This window comes from Mastomys coucha, unplaced genomic scaffold (assembly GCF_008632895.1).
Source record: "Mastomys coucha isolate ucsf_1 unplaced genomic scaffold, UCSF_Mcou_1 pScaffold16, whole genome shotgun sequence".
Taxonomy (NCBI): domain Eukaryota; kingdom Metazoa; phylum Chordata; class Mammalia; order Rodentia; family Muridae; genus Mastomys; species Mastomys coucha.
Window position 1 is genome coordinate 19,096,975 of NW_022196898.1, and position 19,204 is coordinate 19,116,178.

Sequence of the window (19,204 nt, forward strand, 5' to 3'; positions counted from 1 at the left end):
GGCTGGCTGTCTGGAATGCTCTGGGTAGCTCAGGCTGGCTGCCTGGAATACTCTGGGTAGCTCAGGCTAGCTGTCTAGAATACTCTGGGTAGCCCAGGCTGGCTGTCTGGAATGCTCTGGGTAGGCCAGGCTGGCTGTCTGGAATGCTCTGGGTAGCCCAGGCTGGCTGCCTGGAATGCTCTGGGTAGCTCAGGCTGGCTGCCTGGAATGCTCTGGGTAGCTCAGGCTGGCTGCCTGGAATACTCTGGGTAGCCCAGGCTGGCTGCCTGGAATGCTCTGGGTAGCTCAGGCTGGCTGCCTGGAATGCTCTGGGTAGCCCAAGCTGGCTCTCTGGAATGCTCTGGGTAGCTCAGGCTGGCTGTCTAGAATGCTCTGGGTAGCCCAGGCTGGCTGCCTGGAATGCTCTAGGTAGCCCAGGCTGGTCTCAGACTCAAAGAAGAGCTGCATGCCTCTGCTTCTCAAGTGCTGGGATTAGAGGCGTGCATCACCATACTCAGGTTTTTAAAAATGATTTAAATGATTTAAAAATGATTTCATGGGCCGTGATCATTTGATCTCATTTAAGTGATCCTGTGGTTAGGGACTCAGTTCTGGAAAAAAAAAATCATGTTTTTAACTTGAGGTTAATATCTGATTTGTTTTATTCTTAATTTCTATTTTGATCTTTAGTTATTTTAAGGACATGCTTTTGTGCTCTAATTGTAATATTGTTTTACCAAGTGCTAACTTATAATATTGCAGTATCCATAATATTAAATATTAATACAACTATTAAGTAACTTGAAATATTAAATAAAGCTGCAATTAAAATATTTAAAAATAAATTAATTTTGAAATTATGAGAGTATAATAATATAACTGTGTGACAGTGTAGAGAAGAAGGCACTTCGGGTCTTAGCCTGGCACACTCACTCTTGCCAATATTAGTGTGTGGCCTATTGGTCTTGTTGGGCCTTTTAAATATGTTTTTGCATAGTTATGTCAGTGTGCATGCAGTTTTACATTACAGTGTACGTACAGTGTTCCATCTTACATTACTTTATGCTATCTGTAAACACACTAAACATGCTGCCATTTTGCACTATTATCCTTTATATTATTTCTTATTGCTATATGATGGGGGCTCACACCTGTGGAAGTCAGAAGACAACTTGCAGTAAATGATTCTGTCCTTCTACTAGGTGGGTCCTGGGGATTGAACTCAGGTCATGAGGTTTGACAACAAGCACCCTTAACCATGTTGCCAGCCCCTATGTTTTTATGTCTAATAGTTTTTAGTGATAGGGTAATATTTTACTTAATTGATAGCTGTTAAATTCCACAGCTATTTCTTGATACATTTAGTTTATTCTAACTTCTCAACATTGTAATTAATGTAATAAATATTTTAGTGCTTCTACTATGCTTTGGAATTTGTTTTTTTTTTTAAAGATTTTTTTTTTCTGTTGCCTTTATTGGCATTTATTTTCAGACTGAAGTGATGGCTTGGCTGTTAAAAGAGCTTACTGCTCTTGCAGAGGACCCAGGTTCAGTTCCCAGCACCTCCATGGCGGCTCACAGCTCTCTGTAACTCCAGTTCTAGGAGTCCTGACTGTTTTTTGATCTCTGAGGGCTCCTACATGCATGTGGTATACATACATACACATAAATTAAATAAAGAGAAAGGAATAATTTCATATATGTCATATACTTTGACTATATTACTCCCTCATATGCTTCCTTTTTCCCTCTTCCCATGAGACATGAATTCCTTTCTTACTCTAGTCTCTTTTTGGCTTTCACATGTGTGTGTGTATCTGGTTTTAGGTATCTGCAAAAAATCTAGGGTAACTAATGAGTAATGACATGCAGTACTCCTCTTTCTGAGTTAGTCTGTTTCATTTAAGGTGAAGGTCTCTAGATGCATCTATTTTCTAGACAGTGATGTACTTTTATCCTTACGGCAGTATGAAACTCTGTTACGCATATATGCTATATTTTCTTTATCTGTTTATCTCTTGGTGGATACCTAAGCTGAGTCCAAAGCTTGACCTTTACCAGTGGTAGTGCATGTGCACAGTAGGACGTGCAGGTGCAGCTGAGGTGCTGAGAGCCCGTCAGCTGTAAACCCAGAAGTGTAAATCCGCTCAGGATGACGGAGGCCATGGTCGTTCTGATTTCATTTTTTGAGAAGCTTCCACGACGGCTGTACATAGTTTACATCCCCACGGGCAGTATGTAAGGGGTTCCCCACTTTGCATTATTGGTTACATTTGTCTGACTCTTTTTCTCTTCATGGTAGCCATTCTTTTTTGTTTTTTTTAAAGATTGATTGATTGATTGATTGATTGATTATGTATAAGTACACTTTAGCTGACTTCAGACACTCCAGAAGAGGGCGTCAGATCTCCTAAGGGATGGTTGTGAGCCACCATGTAGTTGCTGGGAGTTGAGCTCAGGGCCTTCAGAAGAGCAGTCGGGGCTCTTAACCGCTGAGTCATCTCTCCAGCCCGGTAGCCATTCTTTTAGATAGATTGTGAGTACAGTTTTAATCTCTTTCTCAGTTTTTGAAGTTCTTCATATATTCTGGATGTTAAGTTACCACTGGATGTGTGGCTAGCAAAGAGTTTTCTTCCAATCTGGGAGCCTTCTGTCTGTGTAGATGCTATTGTATCTTCACATGAAATCTATCCCATTTCTCAGTTCTTGGTATGCTTTTCAGAACGATTAAAGTCCTTTGCAGGAAGTCTCTGCTTGTATCTTGTAGTGTTTTCTTGTAGTGATTTCAGTATTTCAGGACCTATATTAAGGTCTTTAGTTAATTTCAGTTGATTTTGTACAGAGAGAGGCAGAGGGTCTAGTTTGTTTTTTCTGCATGTGGATATCCAGTTCCCTCAGCTCCATTTAATGAAGGGGTGTGAGCGACAGTCGAGTAAGCCAGGGGAAGGGAAGCAGGAGCAGGGCGACTCGGTGGTTTCTGTCCAAGTTCTTCCTTCCTAGAGTCCCCACCTCAGTTTCCTTCAATGATAGACCATGGCCTATAAATCAAGTAAATCCTTTCCTATCCTGCATTGCTTTTGGTCAGTGTTTTATCACAGCAACAGAAAGCAAACCAGGATAGTGGTGCTCAAAGTACTTTTGCGTGTTCCCTAATTTTAGCTTTCATAAGAGTAAATTACTCCCATTTTATAGAAGTACACATCAAGGCAATAAGAAATGAAGTAATTTACTCAGTTCCTCATAGCCCTTAAGTGGTAAAACTAGAATTTGAAGCGGAGATTCAGACTTTTGTGTGTCTTTGGGCTGGAGGGACGCTCGGTGGGTAAGGGAACTTGCTGCTGAGGTATAGATATATATGGTCCCAAAGCTGTGTTCTTAGTTTCTGGCTGAAGCTCCATAGGGCGGTAAAACACAGACAGTTGTTGGTACGTAGACACCGCCTTTATTTTCTTACTTTGCTCAGTAGGACTCCAGATTTCTCCTGTGACTGTGGTGTTCCTGTGATACGTGCTTTTGGAAGCCTTGGTAGATGAATCTTTGGTAGGTAATTGTCTAGGAGAGTCCCGTTGTATGGAAGTAATGGTGTCTGAAGTCAGCAAGTTGAGTGACACCTTCAAGCAGGTTCGGAGACACCCCATTAATTGCTAGCACAGTCTCTGTTTCATAGAGAGCACCCCCTTGCCAGGCAGCTACATGGCCATCAGTGCAGATAGTCATGACAGCAAGGAAGATATAGGCTTTATTTCCTTTGGGGGACTATAGACTTTAGGATAAATATATAGGATTTGCAAATGCTTGTACAGTTTCTCTGGGTACCAGTGTACTGATAGTTTATAAAATTTTCCTTTTGGAAGACCAAAACAGTCCGTATTTTCTTGTTCACTTTAAACAGCAAAATATCATTTTCTCATTTGCTGTAATACCAGTAGCGTGTTTGTTTGATAAGATGCTTGTTTTGTGTTTCCATTCCAAAAGTTTGTATGCATTATTCTCTTAGTCAACATTAAGCCACATTCCAGCTTAGTTATTATCAGCCTTCCAACCCAGTCTAGGTCTTTGAGTAGGGAGAGACTTGACACAACAAGTCTCTGTGTGTTGACCTCTGTACTTACACTTGCCATCTCACGTGCAAATAATAAAAACATTAGCTCGGAACACTTTGCATAGCTTTTCTCCTTGGCAAAGTGCAAAACACTTTAAAAATATTCCTGGAGATTAAGACTATACATATTGATAAACTGTTTTCCATGAAGTGGAGGTCTGTGCTATGACAAAGTTGGGTTTGAGATGTAAAGAGATAATATTCTACTTAAAGTGAATGAATCTCAAAGACTCTATTTTTCTGATATTTTATATTTGTGCTGGTTAGTTGTCTTTTGTTTGTTTCTGTCAACTTGACACAAGCTAGGGTCATCTGGAAAGAGGAAACTTCCACTGAGGTGCTGTTTTCCTTCCTCAGATTGGCCAGTACAGAGCTGGGGTGGGGGGGCCTGTTTTCTTGATAAATGATTGCTGTAGGAGGACTCAGCCCATGGTGGGAGGGGCCACCCCTGGGCAGGTGACCCTAGGGTAGATAAGAAAGCAAACTGAACAAGCCAGGAACAGGAGCACTCCTCCACGGCCTCTGCTTCTGTTTCTACATTCAGGTTCCTGTCCTGCCCTCCCTCTATGACTATGAACTGTAGGCCGAAATCAACTCTGATTATAAACTGCATGCTGAACAAATTTCCCCAGCTTGCTTTTTGGTCATGGTGTGTTATCACAGCCATAGAGACCTAACGAGAACAATATTTTTCCATTTCTCTGCCTTGGAAATAGAATGAAACCTTAGCGGTCTCCACCGCGTCTAGACTGATTGAGGACTTTGTTAGTTGAACATGTTAAGAATGAGAGTTACTTTCCTCTGCTCCCAAAGGACGGGGGAGTCACTGGGCACAGGGCTCCCAAAGGTTACTTGGGAGCTATTTGTATGGCTCCTGCCCTGCACAGCAGCCCCAGCTAGAGAGACCCCCCCCATTTCTCAGTGGCATGAAGACAATCTGCTTACAGCTAGTGTCTACAATCTACAATGACTCGGAAAGCTCTCTGGCTTGTTCGGAGGCTCAGTCCTTTTCAGACCATATTGTTCGTGTTCGTGCCCTTCCCTACCTGCCTTTGTATGATGTATAGGATCCTGTATGATCTATATGTCCCCAATGCTGGACCAGAGACTAGCTGTGCATTTCTCCAGTCAGAACAACTGTGGCTTCTCTGGGGGAGAAATCAACACTTGCCTGCATGTGCTTTTCAGTGCTGCCATTCTGGATTTTGGCTGTTATAATGCCACTGAGCAATAAAATCTTAATAGGCCACTTTACTTTTAATAATAGGGGAGACTATGTTCGGCATCACTTTTAGACAGCAAAGGTGTTAATCTGAAACCTGCCTCTTAGAAAATCATCCCCCCAGTTATTGGATGTGATGGTACACACCTTAGATCCTACCGTTTGGCAGGTAGAGGTGGGTAGATCTCTGAGTTTGAAGGCTGTATAGTGAGTGAGAGAGACCTTATCTCAAAAATAAAACCAATTCTCTTGAAAGATTAGTCAAATTGCTCATAAAGGACAGCACATATAATTTAGATAATAAGTAGCTTATATAATATATATTTATAAATGTGTATTATCCAAAGTAAAGTCTAGTAAAGAATAAGCTATATGTATGAAAAACATAACTTTATAGTGTTTTAGATGATGTAAAAGAGTATCTTGAACTTCTGTAGGTTGGCAAACGGTACCACTTTTCTGTACCTTCAGTATAATAACCCAGTAAATGAGCAATTGTCTGAGGGTTTCAGGCTCCAATAGACTTGTTTTTTTTCTTTTAAAAAGAAGAAATCTTCACTTTGAGGAAATTTATTCTGGAAGTTTCAAAGATACAAAGCAGAATAAATAGGAGCTTTTGGAGCTAATAGTAAGTTGAGTTTACTTGACGGTTTTAAAAGTCAGTTTCGGGAAGATAATGATAATACCATATTAGAATCATTATTTTTACCCTATGTGCCAGGTATCAGTTAGGATATATAGAAGGGAATACAGACATAGGCACAAGCCTGGTAACTTTTACTTATACTACATAGAAGTTTATATTTGCCTGTTGTTTCCTCGCTGTGGCTTGAGGACCCAGGGGAATTTTGATTTTCCTGTGTTTTCAGAAGAGAGACCAGTAGGCAGTCTTCCTGCTTGCCGTCCAGGCGGCTCTGCCGAGCATTTGTACAGTACGCTCAGGTCTAACCTGTTTTGGTAAAAGTCTTGTTCTGGGTTTGTTCAAGTATGAGGCTCAAAAGGCAGCTACTAATTCTGGAAAAGGAAACTACTGTTTTTAGCAGAGGGATCCAAAGGAATGCTTAAGGGCAAAGACGGGAGAGCCTAAAGCTGCCAGAGAGCTGCTCCCTGTGCCTCCCTTAGAGTCACAGGCCCTCCTGTGGTTTGTGGTGCTGCATAGAGACAGAAATTGCTTATTCCCAAGGCTGTTGTAGTGCAAACAGATTTAGACATGAAAAATCGCAGGCGAGCATGCATTTTGGAATATTGCTTAAGAGGAAATTCTTTGAAAAGACAAATAGTGTTTTGTTTTGTTGTCCCCTCTGAAAAAGGGTTCCTCTGCACAGAGAAACCCTGTCTCGAAAAACCAAAGTCGGATAAGAGTGTTTGTGCTTTGCCAGAGAGATGTCCTCACTCCTGGTGCAAGTAGGGATAAAGACAATCATCTTCAGTCACAAGAAATCAGCATTGATATCATTTAGCCCAAGTAGTCCACGATCCGGTCTCATCAGGTTCCACTGAGGCGTGGTCAACACACAGTGAGTTCCTTATTTAATTATGCAGTTCGATCAGCTTTGTACAGAGCTGTGGAGCCACCTCTGCAGCCCGGTAACCTCTGCCCTCCTCTGCTGCCCTCTGTCATGGGAGAGCCAGTAGTCTGCCTCTCCCTACCATAGCTGGTGTGTATTCTATAACAATTTCTGTTCATGTAAGCACACAGGTTTTTTTCCTTTCCTTGTACTCAGCACAGTCATTTTGAGATCCCTGTTGTTTCACCTCTCAGTAATTCCCTCACTTGTGAAATGATGCTCTAGTTTGTAGTTCATCATTAAAATTAAAAAGATTTATTTTTATTTTGTGTATGTTTTGCCTATATGTATGTATGTGCATACATATGTATAGATGTCTTATATATGTATGTGCGCCTGGGGCTCTTGGAGGTCAGAAGAAGGTGTCATAGCCCCTGGAACTGGAGTTATAGATAGATTGTTGTGGACTGCCATATTGGTGCTGGGAGTTGAAGCTGGGCTTTCTGTAAGGGCAACAAGTGCTCTTCACCATGTGGGAACAACTCTCTCCAGCTCAGCTTATCCATATTTATTCCTGAGTTGAGTTCTAGTATATGGAAACTTCAGATTTTGTTAAAAATATGATGGGTGGTGGCAGTTCACGCCTTTAGTCCCAGCACTCTGGGGCAGAGGAAGGCGGATCTCTGAGTTTGAGGCCAGTCTGGTCTATAGTGCAAGTTCAAGGATGGCCAGGGCTACACAGGGAAACCTTGTCTTGGAAAAACAAACATACATACATACATACATACAACAAACATACATACATACAACAAACATACATACATACAACAAACATACATACATACATACATACAACAAACATACATACATACAGACATACATACATACATACAGACAGACAGACAAGTTCACTTGGTAGGCCTTTGAGGTAAGTGTTTGTTGTGGGCATGTGTACAAAGCTTTGTGTGGGCACATGCGTCCCTTTCTCTCTGGATGCCTGCTTGGGTTGTCTTGCTGTATGTTAGCTTTTTAAGGGAAAGTGGTGCTAGCCATGGCCATGCCTTGTGGAAAGGAGAGAGACCCAGAGGTAGAGAGGTATGTTCGAGGGAACTAAGCAATCAGGTGGGCAGAAGAGAAGATCAAGGCCCACAACCATTTCAGGCTCGGTTTCTTACAACTCCATTTTCTTGTGTTCCAGGTTAAGATCCAAGCAAGGCTGCCCTTCAGCAGTGGCCTATTTCACACACTGGTGCACTTCCTACCTAACAAAGCGCCTTTTGTTGTGTGACAATTTTTGAACCTGGGGTTTTGAAAGCCCTTTTTGTTTTTCCCCTGTTATCTTCTGTGATCTGTCTGAAAGGTCTGACTTTTTAATTTTTAACTCATACACTTGAGATTTGGAACTCATAGTTCTTTACTTTTATTTTTTGACAGAGCCTCACTCTGTTGGTGGCTGGCAACATCCACTGTGTACTTTTACCCAGCCTGCCCTCAGAGGTGGGGTACAGTCCTCCTGTTCAGCCTTCTGAGCCCTGTGATTACTGCTGGGCGCCTCTGAGGCTGCTCTACAACTTAAACATTTGAGGTCCTGAGTTCAATTCTCAGCAACTACATGGTGGCTTACAACCATCAGTAATGGGATCTGATGCCCTCAAATGCATAAAAAAAAAAATAATAATCCTTAAAAAAAATAGATGCAAAAAAAGAGACTTATATGCAAAAAAGAGACTCACCAGAGAAGGCACCCAATAGGACAGAGAACAGTTTATTGGTAGTGTAGGATATCTCAAAAAGAGTAAAGCTTGCCTTTACCCCTCTCTCTCTGTCTTCTCCCGGCCATGTGAATTTTTAAGTTAAGGGAATAGCATTCAGAAATGTTCTAAGTGAGCAATTTGTATAACTTACAGATCAAGAAATGGTCATGCTCCATTCGAGGAAGGCTTGTGAGTTATCTTAAAACTGAGTAAGTCTTCTTGACATCGCTGCTGCCACGGCTCACCTCTTCCTCAGGGTGCTTCTACCTCCCAAGTGCTGGAATTACAGACATAAGAGTACATGCTGGGTGTATTAGTCAGGGTTCTCTAGAGTCACAGAACTTATGGTAGTCTCTATGTAGTAAAGGAATTTATTGATGACTTACAGTCTGTAGTCCAACTCCCAACAATCAACTCCCAACAATGGTTGGCAGCAGCTGTGAATGGAAGTCCAAGGATCCAGCAGTTGCTCAGTCCCACAAGGCAAGGAGGCGAAGCAGAGAGAGAGCCTTCCTTCTTCCAATGTCCTTATATAGGACTCCAGCAAAAGGTGTGGCCCAGATTAAAGGTGTGTGCCACCACACCTTTAATCCCAGATGACCTTGCTTGAACTCGTAGATCTTCCAATCTTAATCTTCTGGGATTCATAGCCACTATGCCTCAAGATCTCCATGCCAAGATTCAGGTTGGAAACTTGTATCTCTCAGCCTCCAGATTAGGGGGCCACAGGTGAGCCTTCTAATTCTGGATTGTAGTTCATTTCAGATATAGTCAAGTTGACAACCAGGAATAGCCACTACACTGGGGTTATAGGCATCCAGACCATGTGCTGGAATTACAGACATTTAGATCATATGCTGGGGTTACAGGCATATAGATCACACCACTGTTTTGGCTTTCATGCAGTGCTGGAGATCAAAGCCATGCCTTCATGTGCTGTGCAACTGCTCTGCCCATTGAACCATACCCTCAGCCTTATTTTTATTTTTATTTTCTTTTGAAGGCAAGGTCTCATGTAGTACAGGCTGGTTTTGAACTCCTGATCCTCCAGCTTCCAGCCCCTCAAGTGCTGGGATTAAAGACATGTGTTCTCATGTCTGACATTCTTTGCCCATTTTAACATTGGGGTGTTTGTTTTTATAGTTGAGTTTTAAGGGTTCTCTATGTACTTAAGGCTTTAGCCACATATATAGTAGTAAAGTGCAAATGTTTTTCATATTTCTAATATATATTTTATAACCTTAAAATTTGAAATTATAATTTCAAATTTACAGAGAGGTTATATGAATATTTAGGATGAAAATCTCTCATCCAGAATACTTCAGACACAAGTATTTCTGGTTTTTAGATTTTGAGATATTGATGCAGTCTCTACCAATGAAGCCTTGCTAATCTGGAAGTCACAGATCTGAAACTTCTGAGCATCGAGCTACTGCTGCTTTTAGGGTTGTGGATGTTCAGATTAAGGATGTCTAACCCAGATAAGGAACTCCCATGTGCTCCTTATTCAGAATCAGTCCTGTTCTTTTAGACCGCGTTTTAGGTTGACCTTGTGTTGAGCCAATGCAATACAGGGAATTAGCAGAGGTTTGGGGGAGATAAAAATAAGAACACAGCACTTGTTTGATCTGTGAAGCAAATACTGTTTATAAAGCAAGAAGTCTTCTTGGGGACAGCACTGGCAGAGGCTGTGGGAGAGGAGGCCAACGGTAAGGAGAGTGAGTGGTATGGTGGGGTTGAGACTCTTTCCAGTGGTTCTGAGTGTGACAGTGATTCGTCCCTGGATTCCCTTGGCAGAGCTTGGAAAGGTAGTGATTGCCAAAACTGGGAATTGTCGGGGATACTGCCTTGTCGATTTCTGGTGAGTAGAGCCATATATGCTGCTGCTCAAACGTTCCTCATGGCTGGGGCAGTCATTACAACCGAGTATCAGGTCCATAGTTGAGAAGTGTGGAGGTTGAGAGACCTCCCCGTCACAGGAACTAGGTGTTGCATGAAGCATGTCCCAAGCTCCTTAAAGGCCCTGGAACCAGAAGTTCTTCACACCCACTAGAAGGACTTAAAGGGGTGGCTGGGGAGACAGCTTAGGTGATAAAGTGTTTGTTCTGAGTACATGAGGGTCTGCATCCAATCCCAGACCCACAATCTAGACTACAGTGCGAGCACCAGGCTAGCGAGAGACCCTTTGTCAAACATGGTGGGTGGCATCATTGATGCTTGACCTCCCTGGACACACATGAAAATATATCCACACATGTATGTGACACACACAGCTTATATATAGCCCGAGTTAGCCCCAGACTCTCGATGTAGCCTCGGATATCTTTGCATTGGTGATCCTTCTGTCTGTGTGGGGTCCTGGCAACAGGACTCAGAGCCTCATACATGCTAGGCAAGTGCTCTACCTACTGACCTAACCTGGCTTTGCCTGCGTACTATGAATCTTCTGTAATGAGGCACTTTAAAACGCTCCCCCCTTTTTTTTATTTTGTGTCACGGTCACTTATAGCTAATGTGTTCCTGTTATTACACTTTCTTCTTGGGGAAAAAAAAAAGATCCACTAACCTCTGAGAAAAACAAATGTTACTCTAGGAAGGGTCTGGAAGCCTAGAGGAAGAAAGAGGTGGTTTTGGGTAAAGGTGATTTAGTGGCTTCCTCTCAGTCCTCAGGTATCCATTCTGCCCATCACTTATTCCTGTAGCCCTGGAAGGGCCTGGAGACAGCATGGCCTTTGAAGCGCCAGAGGCCTAGGGTCGAATCCAGGCCCATTTACAGCCGTGTCATCTTGGGAGGCTCGCTGATGCATTGTGAACCCAGCGTCTTCCTTCCTGTTGAATGTCCTCCTCCTTTCTCCTCCCCCTGCCCCCTTTCCTCTTTCATCCATCTTCTTTCTCCCTTTTCCTGGTTTTCTGAGGCGGAGATCAGAACCCGGGCATGGTACGTGCGTTCTCACTGAGCTCCTGGCTTAGTGTGACTCAGACTCTTTCTTCTGCTCTGGACGGTGTAGAGGATTTAGACTCAGCTCAAGGCAACAGCGTAGAGCCCGATTTCTGTCCTGGCTGGCTGTAGCTTTGTTTTGCGACTGAGTCTTGCTGTGTAGCCCAAGCTTCCTCAGTCACCCAAGGGCTATGATTTTAGAGATGAGTCACCACACTCTACTGTAGACAGGCATATTTACAGGGTACACATGCTCTAGTCCTGTCTTGAAGTGTAAGGACATACTATGTAATCTTAAGAAATGTATATGTAAAGGTTTTCAGTATAGTGCCTGGTACCATAGTGCTTTCTGTCACACCATCACATCACCACCATCATCACCACTATCATCATCATCATCATCATCATCATCACCATCACCATCACCATCACCATCACATCACCATCATAATCATCATCATTACCACCACCATTTTTAAAAAAAATTAAAGAAGATTTATTTATTTTTATTTTATGTATGTCTATGAATGTTTGCCTACATGAATTTATGTGTGCTGTTTTTGAGCCAAATGCCCTCAAAGTCGAGAAGAGTCAGATCCCACTGGAACTGGACTTATAGACAAGTTGTAAGCCCCCCTGTGCATGCTGGGACATGAACCCAGGTCCTCTGAAAGAGCAGCGGCTGTTCGTAACCACTGAGCCATCTCTCCAGTATCGTATCGTTTATCACAAAAGCTATTACCATTCTCCTTAAATTTGTTTTAGTTTAGTTTAGTAAAGAAACTAATGAAATCAGCTTTACACTTAAATTCCACTTATTTATTTGTTTACATTTTAAAGGGCTTTATTTTTATGTTCTGTGTATGAGTGCTGGCTTGCATGTGGAATGTAGAGCATTTGCGCGCCTAGTGTCCACCGAGGTCAGGAGAGAGCATCAGGTACCTGGAACTAGAGTTACAGTGGTTGTGAGCTGCCCCGTGCTGGGAACTGAACTCAGGTCCCTGACAAGAGCAGCCAGTGCTCTTAACCGCCCAGTGGTCAACCAACCCTCTGCCCACCACCACTTTTTTTTTTTTTTTTTTTTTGAGACAAAGTCTTAGTGTATAGCCCAGGCTGGCCTGGAACTCACTGTGCAGTCCAGGCTGGACCCAGTTCCCAAAGCTCTGCCTGCCTCAGCCTGCTGAGATTAAAAGCGTGGCCGTCACACTCAGCTCTTCACTTTTTATAGCTCCTCACACATTCCAAAAGCAATTATGAAAACTTCTACAGGTGGATGCGTTTTATACACTAAACTCACTCAACACGCAGCTCAGGAAACAGATTATTAACTGAACACAGCACAACTCACTACAGTAAGATGAGGCAGGGGCTCTTCTGAAGGGAGACAGAGGAGGGTCAGATGGGGAGCTGGGAGGCGCAAGGCAGGGGGGGTGACAGGGAGAAGTGGAGGGAGGGAAGGCTGCATGAAGGATGTGAGAGACCCACGACTCCTGCCCTTGTTCTTCTCTGCAAATTATGTTTTAGTTTTTTTTTTTTAGAGGAAAATATTTTCCTTTAGTATGGTGTAGACCGTCGCCTCGTGCTCTGTGCAAGCCCTTAACAGCTGTGGCAGAGAGGTGGCACATTAAGTGTGGCCTTAGTAGATCCCTTTTTTTTCTCTTGCTTTCAAAGCTTGTCTCTTGGGAAGGGACTTTCCGGGGCTGGTAGGTTTGGATGAGGAGAGGCTGAGAGGTCCTGCTGATCTTCTGCGAATAGGTGATGTACTCTCTGCTTTTATTTATCTGAGCCACGGAAGTCCACTGAGCACAGAGTTGTCTATTGTATTAAAAGAAAAGGGAAAAATTGCTCCAGCTGCACAGGCTTCTTAGCTGTCCCCTGTAAAAAGCATTTAACATTCAAAAGAGCCCAGCACACAAGGAGAAAGCCGGCTGTGGAGGAGGCAGCACAATTTGGGGTGACATCTCCTGGGTGGAAGGAGGTCACTAGGCTGAGCACAGGCACCTTCTAGAAGCCAGGGACAGCCATGTGTTTACCAAGTTTCTGTCTGGACATGTTCAGTAAACTGGAGGAAAGTTTTTAAAAGGCAGCTTCTGAGAAGAATAAAAATTGGGAGCTAAATTCGAGGCTCTTTATATATTTTCCTTTCAGAATCAAAGCCATGAACATACGGATTCTGAAAAGCCTGGAAATGCACTCACTTGTGTGTGTCTCTTACCTTTCTGTACTCAGCCTGACTATGCCAAATTTCCACATATGTTTGTCAGAATTCCACTGCTCACTTTTATGCTATTATTTTATTTATTAGGACTTATTTTTTCTAGGAAGTCCCTCCCCTTCCCCCAATACATAATCTCACCGTGTAGGCCAGGTTGGTCTAAAACTCATTCTGTCATCAAAGCTGCCCCAAATTCACGATAATTTTCCCACCACCTCCTCCTGAGTGCCAGGATTTCCGATATACGCACTCCGCAGTGGCTTAGTAATTTTTCCACATAACTTGAGATACTGGCAGCTGGGGAGCTGGCAGAGACAGGGAAGTGCCTGCTGTGCAGCCGTGAGAACCAGAGCTCACATTACCAGCACCCACATACCCTCATGGTATGGGGGATATGTCTACAACTCTGCTCTTGGAGGCTGGTAGAGACGGCCGCTGCTGCCCTGGTCCTGGTGCCCATGAGCAGGCACTTCCCTCATTCGTGTTGGGTTTGCCACATGTGTGCTACTCTATCATGTCCTCCCCATGGATGTTTTTGTTTCAGTGTCACTATAGCCATCTGACCTTTGGCAGAGGGGTTTGTACCATCCGCTGTTTGTTGAAAATTAGCTAGGGGGCGTGTCTCTAGCACCATCACAGACCCACTGTACAGGACTTGTAAAGATGGTACATTAGTCACAGCTAGGTTTTCCTAGTACAGAAGGCACCAGTGTGGCCTGCTTGAAACCCTGACCGAGGCCAGAGTTGGCAGGTGCGTTAAAAGAGTTTCAGTATTGACAGGTCGGTTTCCTCTGGTCTGTAGGAAAGGTTTATATTTATTTCTCTGTTAAACCAGCTGTTGAAAACCATGTAAGCTATGCTTTTATTTAATTGATTTCTAAAGCACTAGAGTTGTTTCTGGATTGTAACCATTGGCTTTTTAACAAACCATACTTAGACTTTAAAAGGCTTTTGAACATGGATTTTTATTATTTTAAAAGTAACATATATTACTTGAAGAAAATTTCAAACTCAGAGCTAAGAAGAATTGTTGGTAAGTGTTCCTTGTTGTCTGCCCTTTTCTTCTGATTCACGAGTGTTTTTATAATTCATCCTAAGTAATTCGCTTAACCTGTACTTAATTTTTAAGTATACTTCAGAAATGCTTGGTTATTGAATTGTGATATAACCCTGTTTATGAATATTCTTCTAAATTTTAATTAATTTATTTATTATATGAAAGTACACTGTAGCTGTCTTCAGACACATCAGAAGAGGGCGTCAGATCTCATTACGAGTGGTTGTGAGCCACCATGTGGTTGCTGGGATTTGAACTCAGGACCTTCGGAAGAGTAGTCAGTGCTCTTAACTGCTGAGCCATCTCTCCAGCCCCCCTAACCCTGTTTATAACGGATGGAAAGCTTAAAATATTTTGCTTTCTAAAATACCAGTTGTGGAGAATAAATAGTCCCTTTTCTGAAAACTCACTGTGGCCTCTATATGGGTCAGTGGGACTTACAGGCAGTGGTGCAAATGTATTTTCTTCAAGAGCTAGGTTTCTTATCAGTGAAGGCACTTGAGTCCAAGGCATCTCTTCTGTCAGCATGCCTGTGTGTGTGTGTCTGTGTGTGTGTGTGTCTGTGTGTGTGTGTCTATGTGCACGTATGTGTGCCTTCAGACAGGGTCTCTCACTGATCCTCCAGCGAGACTGGCAGCCAGCCGGACCGAGTGATCCTCCTGTCACTGTCTCCTTTAGCTGGGCCAGCCTGGCTTCTTATGTGGATGCTGAGGACCCAAACAGGTCCTCTTGCTTGCACAATAAATGCTCTTAGCCACTGAGCTATCTTCCTAACTTTTATAAGACTCCAGACCAAATGGCTTCTAAATTCATGCCTGTTACTTTCAGAAGGGGGGGGCCTACAACAGAACACATAGAGAGAAAACAGTAGTGAGAAGACCACACGAGGTAAATGGAGGCCACGTGGTGTAGACAGAGGCCAGGTTAACACCCAACATCCGCTGTGTCCCCGTCTGGCATATCTATAGTATAATCTCAAGTATAATCTAGAATATTACCTTTCAAAAAACCACAACTATTAGGTGGGGTCCCTAATAGAGGAGTTAGAAAAGGGACTGAAGGAGTTGAAGGGGTTGCAACCCCTTGGGAAGAACAATAATATCAACCAAACAGACTCCCCCAGAACTCCCAGGGACTAAGCCATCAACAAAGGAGTACACATGACTCTAGCTGCATATGTAGCAGAGGATGGCATTGTCATGCACCAATGGGAGGAGAGGTCCTTGGTTCTATGAAGGCTCGATAGATGCCCCAGTGTAGGGAAATTGAGGGCGAGGAGGTGGAAGTGGGTGGGTGGGTGGAGAAACACCTTCATAGAAGCAGGGGGAGGGAGGATGTGATAGGGTGTTTCTGGGAGGGAGGAAAACCGGGAAAGGAGATAACATTTGAAATGTAAATAAAGAAAATATCCAATAAAATAAATAAATAAAAATTAGTATTTTTTTTCTTTTCCATATGCTTTCTACAGGGAAAACTCATTTTTTTGTATAGAATCACCTGACCAGTTTATCTAGCAGGATCTTATAATGGTAAACACTAGCTTGTGTAGATCTGGGGTCTGGAGACAGGTTGAGATCCTATCTCAACAAGGTAGAAAGCAAGAACACACATCCAAGGTTGTCCCCTGACCTCCACATACATGCCATAGGCTCATGCAAATGCCATGGCCGAGCTCACCACAGTCACACAGGCATGCTCACTTACACACACATAAATAAGCATATTTAGGTTACAATCCTAATGTGTGCTTGCCTGTGAGAAGCCTTACCTGGAGACTGAACAGAGAGGGTGAAGGAAAGGTGTGCTCACCAACAGGCTGGGCGTGGAAAGGCAGGATGGTGACTGGGAAAGTGACCGTCAAGAAACTCCTCTGGCCAGTCTGTCTGGCTCTGGGGTTGTTCTGGTGGCCACAGGAAACTTACACAGCCTGGGGAATGTGCTGTGTTCATCTCTTCTTTATCTCATCCACCAAGACTTAGAAAGTGTGCTTTGCCTCTGGCAGTCTGGGGCTAAGCTCCTGTGATTAATGGTTGAATTATCTGCAGTTTTAGAGGGGAAAACATTTAGAAATTTGCTTCTGAGAACACCTTGAAGGTTCTGTAAAATTTTAAAATTTGTATAAGAAATAATAATTATTTTATGTATTTGTAAAACAATATTTATCTATATGTATACAAGCACGTGCTTACTTATGTGTGTGTACATGTGCATGCATGTGTGACCTCGGTGAGCATGTGCCATGGCATTTGCATGTGCCATGGCATGTATGTGGAGGTCAGAGGGTAACTTTGGATGTGTGTTCTTGTCTTCCACCTTGTTGGAGACAGGCTCTCTTGTTTGTTGCTGAGGACCTCAGGTTAGTTGGCCTGTGAAATCCCTGTCTCTTCCTGTCTTGCCTCAGGAGACTGGTATTCCAGACCTGTGTGATCTTATCCTGTTGTATTTGGGTTCTGGCCATCTAACGCAGGCCCTCACACTTGGTTGGGAAGCCCTTGACCCATGAAACCTAAGAAAACAACCATTTTAAAAGAAAAGCCCATTGTTTCATAACCTTGCAATTCTGACAGTAACACAAAAGGTGAACTCCTTTACATAACACAAACCAACCACTAAAAGCTAAAACTTTGAGTGAAGGTATGCTCAATAAAAACAAAATTAAGTTCTTGGTTCTGGAGATGGTTAAGTTAAGAGCATTGGCCCCTCTTCCAGAGGACCTGGGTTCAGTTTCCAGCACCCGTGTGGTGGCTGACAGCTGTCTGTAACTCCAGTTCCAGGGGATCTGATGCACTCTTCTGACCTCCCTGAAGTGGTGCACAGTACGAAGGCAGAACACGTATAACATGAAATAAAAATACTAGAAATGATTATTTTTACTCCAGATCTCCAGCCTCCCTTCTTATGGGGCCACCATCACCAATTTTCACTTGCCTCTTGAGTGATATTTGAAGTGTGTGCAAACACGCCTGCTTGATTCTACATCTCCTTTATATAAACAGCAGCATGGAATCTTCTGTGTGGTGGGTTTCTTGATCTCTGTTTTGCGGATTAATTCAGACAGATCTGTTGGGTTCCTCTTCCTGGCTGTTCTGTATTTCATTACACAGATGAACTGTTGTCTAACCACTCATTGCCGATGGACATCCACCCTTCCCACAGTCTCTGCCTTTACAGACAGTCCTACACACTCAATGCTCTCTAGATTGGCCTTTTGCATGTCCCGGAAGTTTAATTAATGTGTCAAAGAGTATGTATGGTTCCAATTTTGATGCTTCTTGCCACATGGAGGGTAGCATTGGTCGATGCTGGATGTCTTCTTCTGTGTACTGCTTTTCATGCCCCCAGCATAAGCAATCTATTTTAAATCTCTGTACTCCCAAGCATTTAAAAATCAGTGGAACTGCCCATTTCCATAAAGTGGTGGCGGTGTCCACCTGTGTAGCTTCCTGCCTGAGACCCTTTGTGAGATAGAGTTCTGATGCCTGTTTAATTACACCAGCTGTTGTCGCTGTATTTTCATGACATTTACACTCACGAGCGATGTGCTGTTTGCGTGTTTGACATCACGTTTGCTTGTATGAATTCAGATGATCAATTTCAGCATTCAAAAGTTTTATTAATCTTCTCATCTCATTCAGCACCACAGAAATTAAGCATGCTCTTTTAACTGTAGCCTGCAGACATCTTAGCTGGGTAAAAATATAGCACAATTCTTTGCAAATGTGTTTAATGTAAATATGTAACAAGAGGAAGTAAGCTGGGAAGGCAAATTGGCCTGGTAGAGAAGCAGCTAATGTCAGAGGTCTGAACAGTGGAGGGTCTCTGTTAGATTAGAGCAGTGGTTCTCCACCTTCCTAATGCTGTGACCCTCTAATACAGTATCTCATAGTGCGGTGGCTCCCCCAACCAATAAATTATGCTCATTGCTACTTCATAACTGTAATTTTGCTCTGTTGTAAGTCATAATGTAAATATCTGATGTGCAGGTTTCCTGATATGTGGACCCCCGAGGGGTCGTGAGCCACAGTTGAGAGCCACTGGGAGCACAGACTTGGAAGAGTGAGAAGGCTCGAGGGAGGGCCTGTGATGCGGTGGCTGAGGGGGAAAGGTAAACTTGCTGTGGTTTTGGTACTGGTGACTGTTCTGTACTGTTGGTTCTGTCCTTTAGAGTGGCAGAGTCAAGATGCAGGGAGGACACAGAGGGATGGCGGATGCTATTCTCGGGAGACCAGCTGTATCTGGATCACTCAAGGGTCAGCATTTAGGTTTCTATATATATCAACTTGCATATTTTCTCATCCATGTTGGAAAGGAAATTGCGTAGGATAATGTTACTCAGGTTGAAGCCGCTCTGTTGAGTTATTTTTAAACAGTCTTTGTAGAATGTTCAGAGAGGGCTCTAGGCAATTTCTTTGAAGTTCTCTTTCATTTT

At 43.2% G+C, this 19,204-nt stretch overlaps 1 protein-coding gene across 1 annotated transcript in view; it reads left to right on the forward strand.

The window, feature by feature from the left end:
* The window catches only part of Ppm1l (protein phosphatase, Mg2+/Mn2+ dependent 1L), a 253,322-nt gene that overhangs the window by 10,161 nt on the left and 223,957 nt on the right, over positions 1 to 19,204 (forward strand). The gene's annotated exons all lie outside the window — the stretch shown is intronic.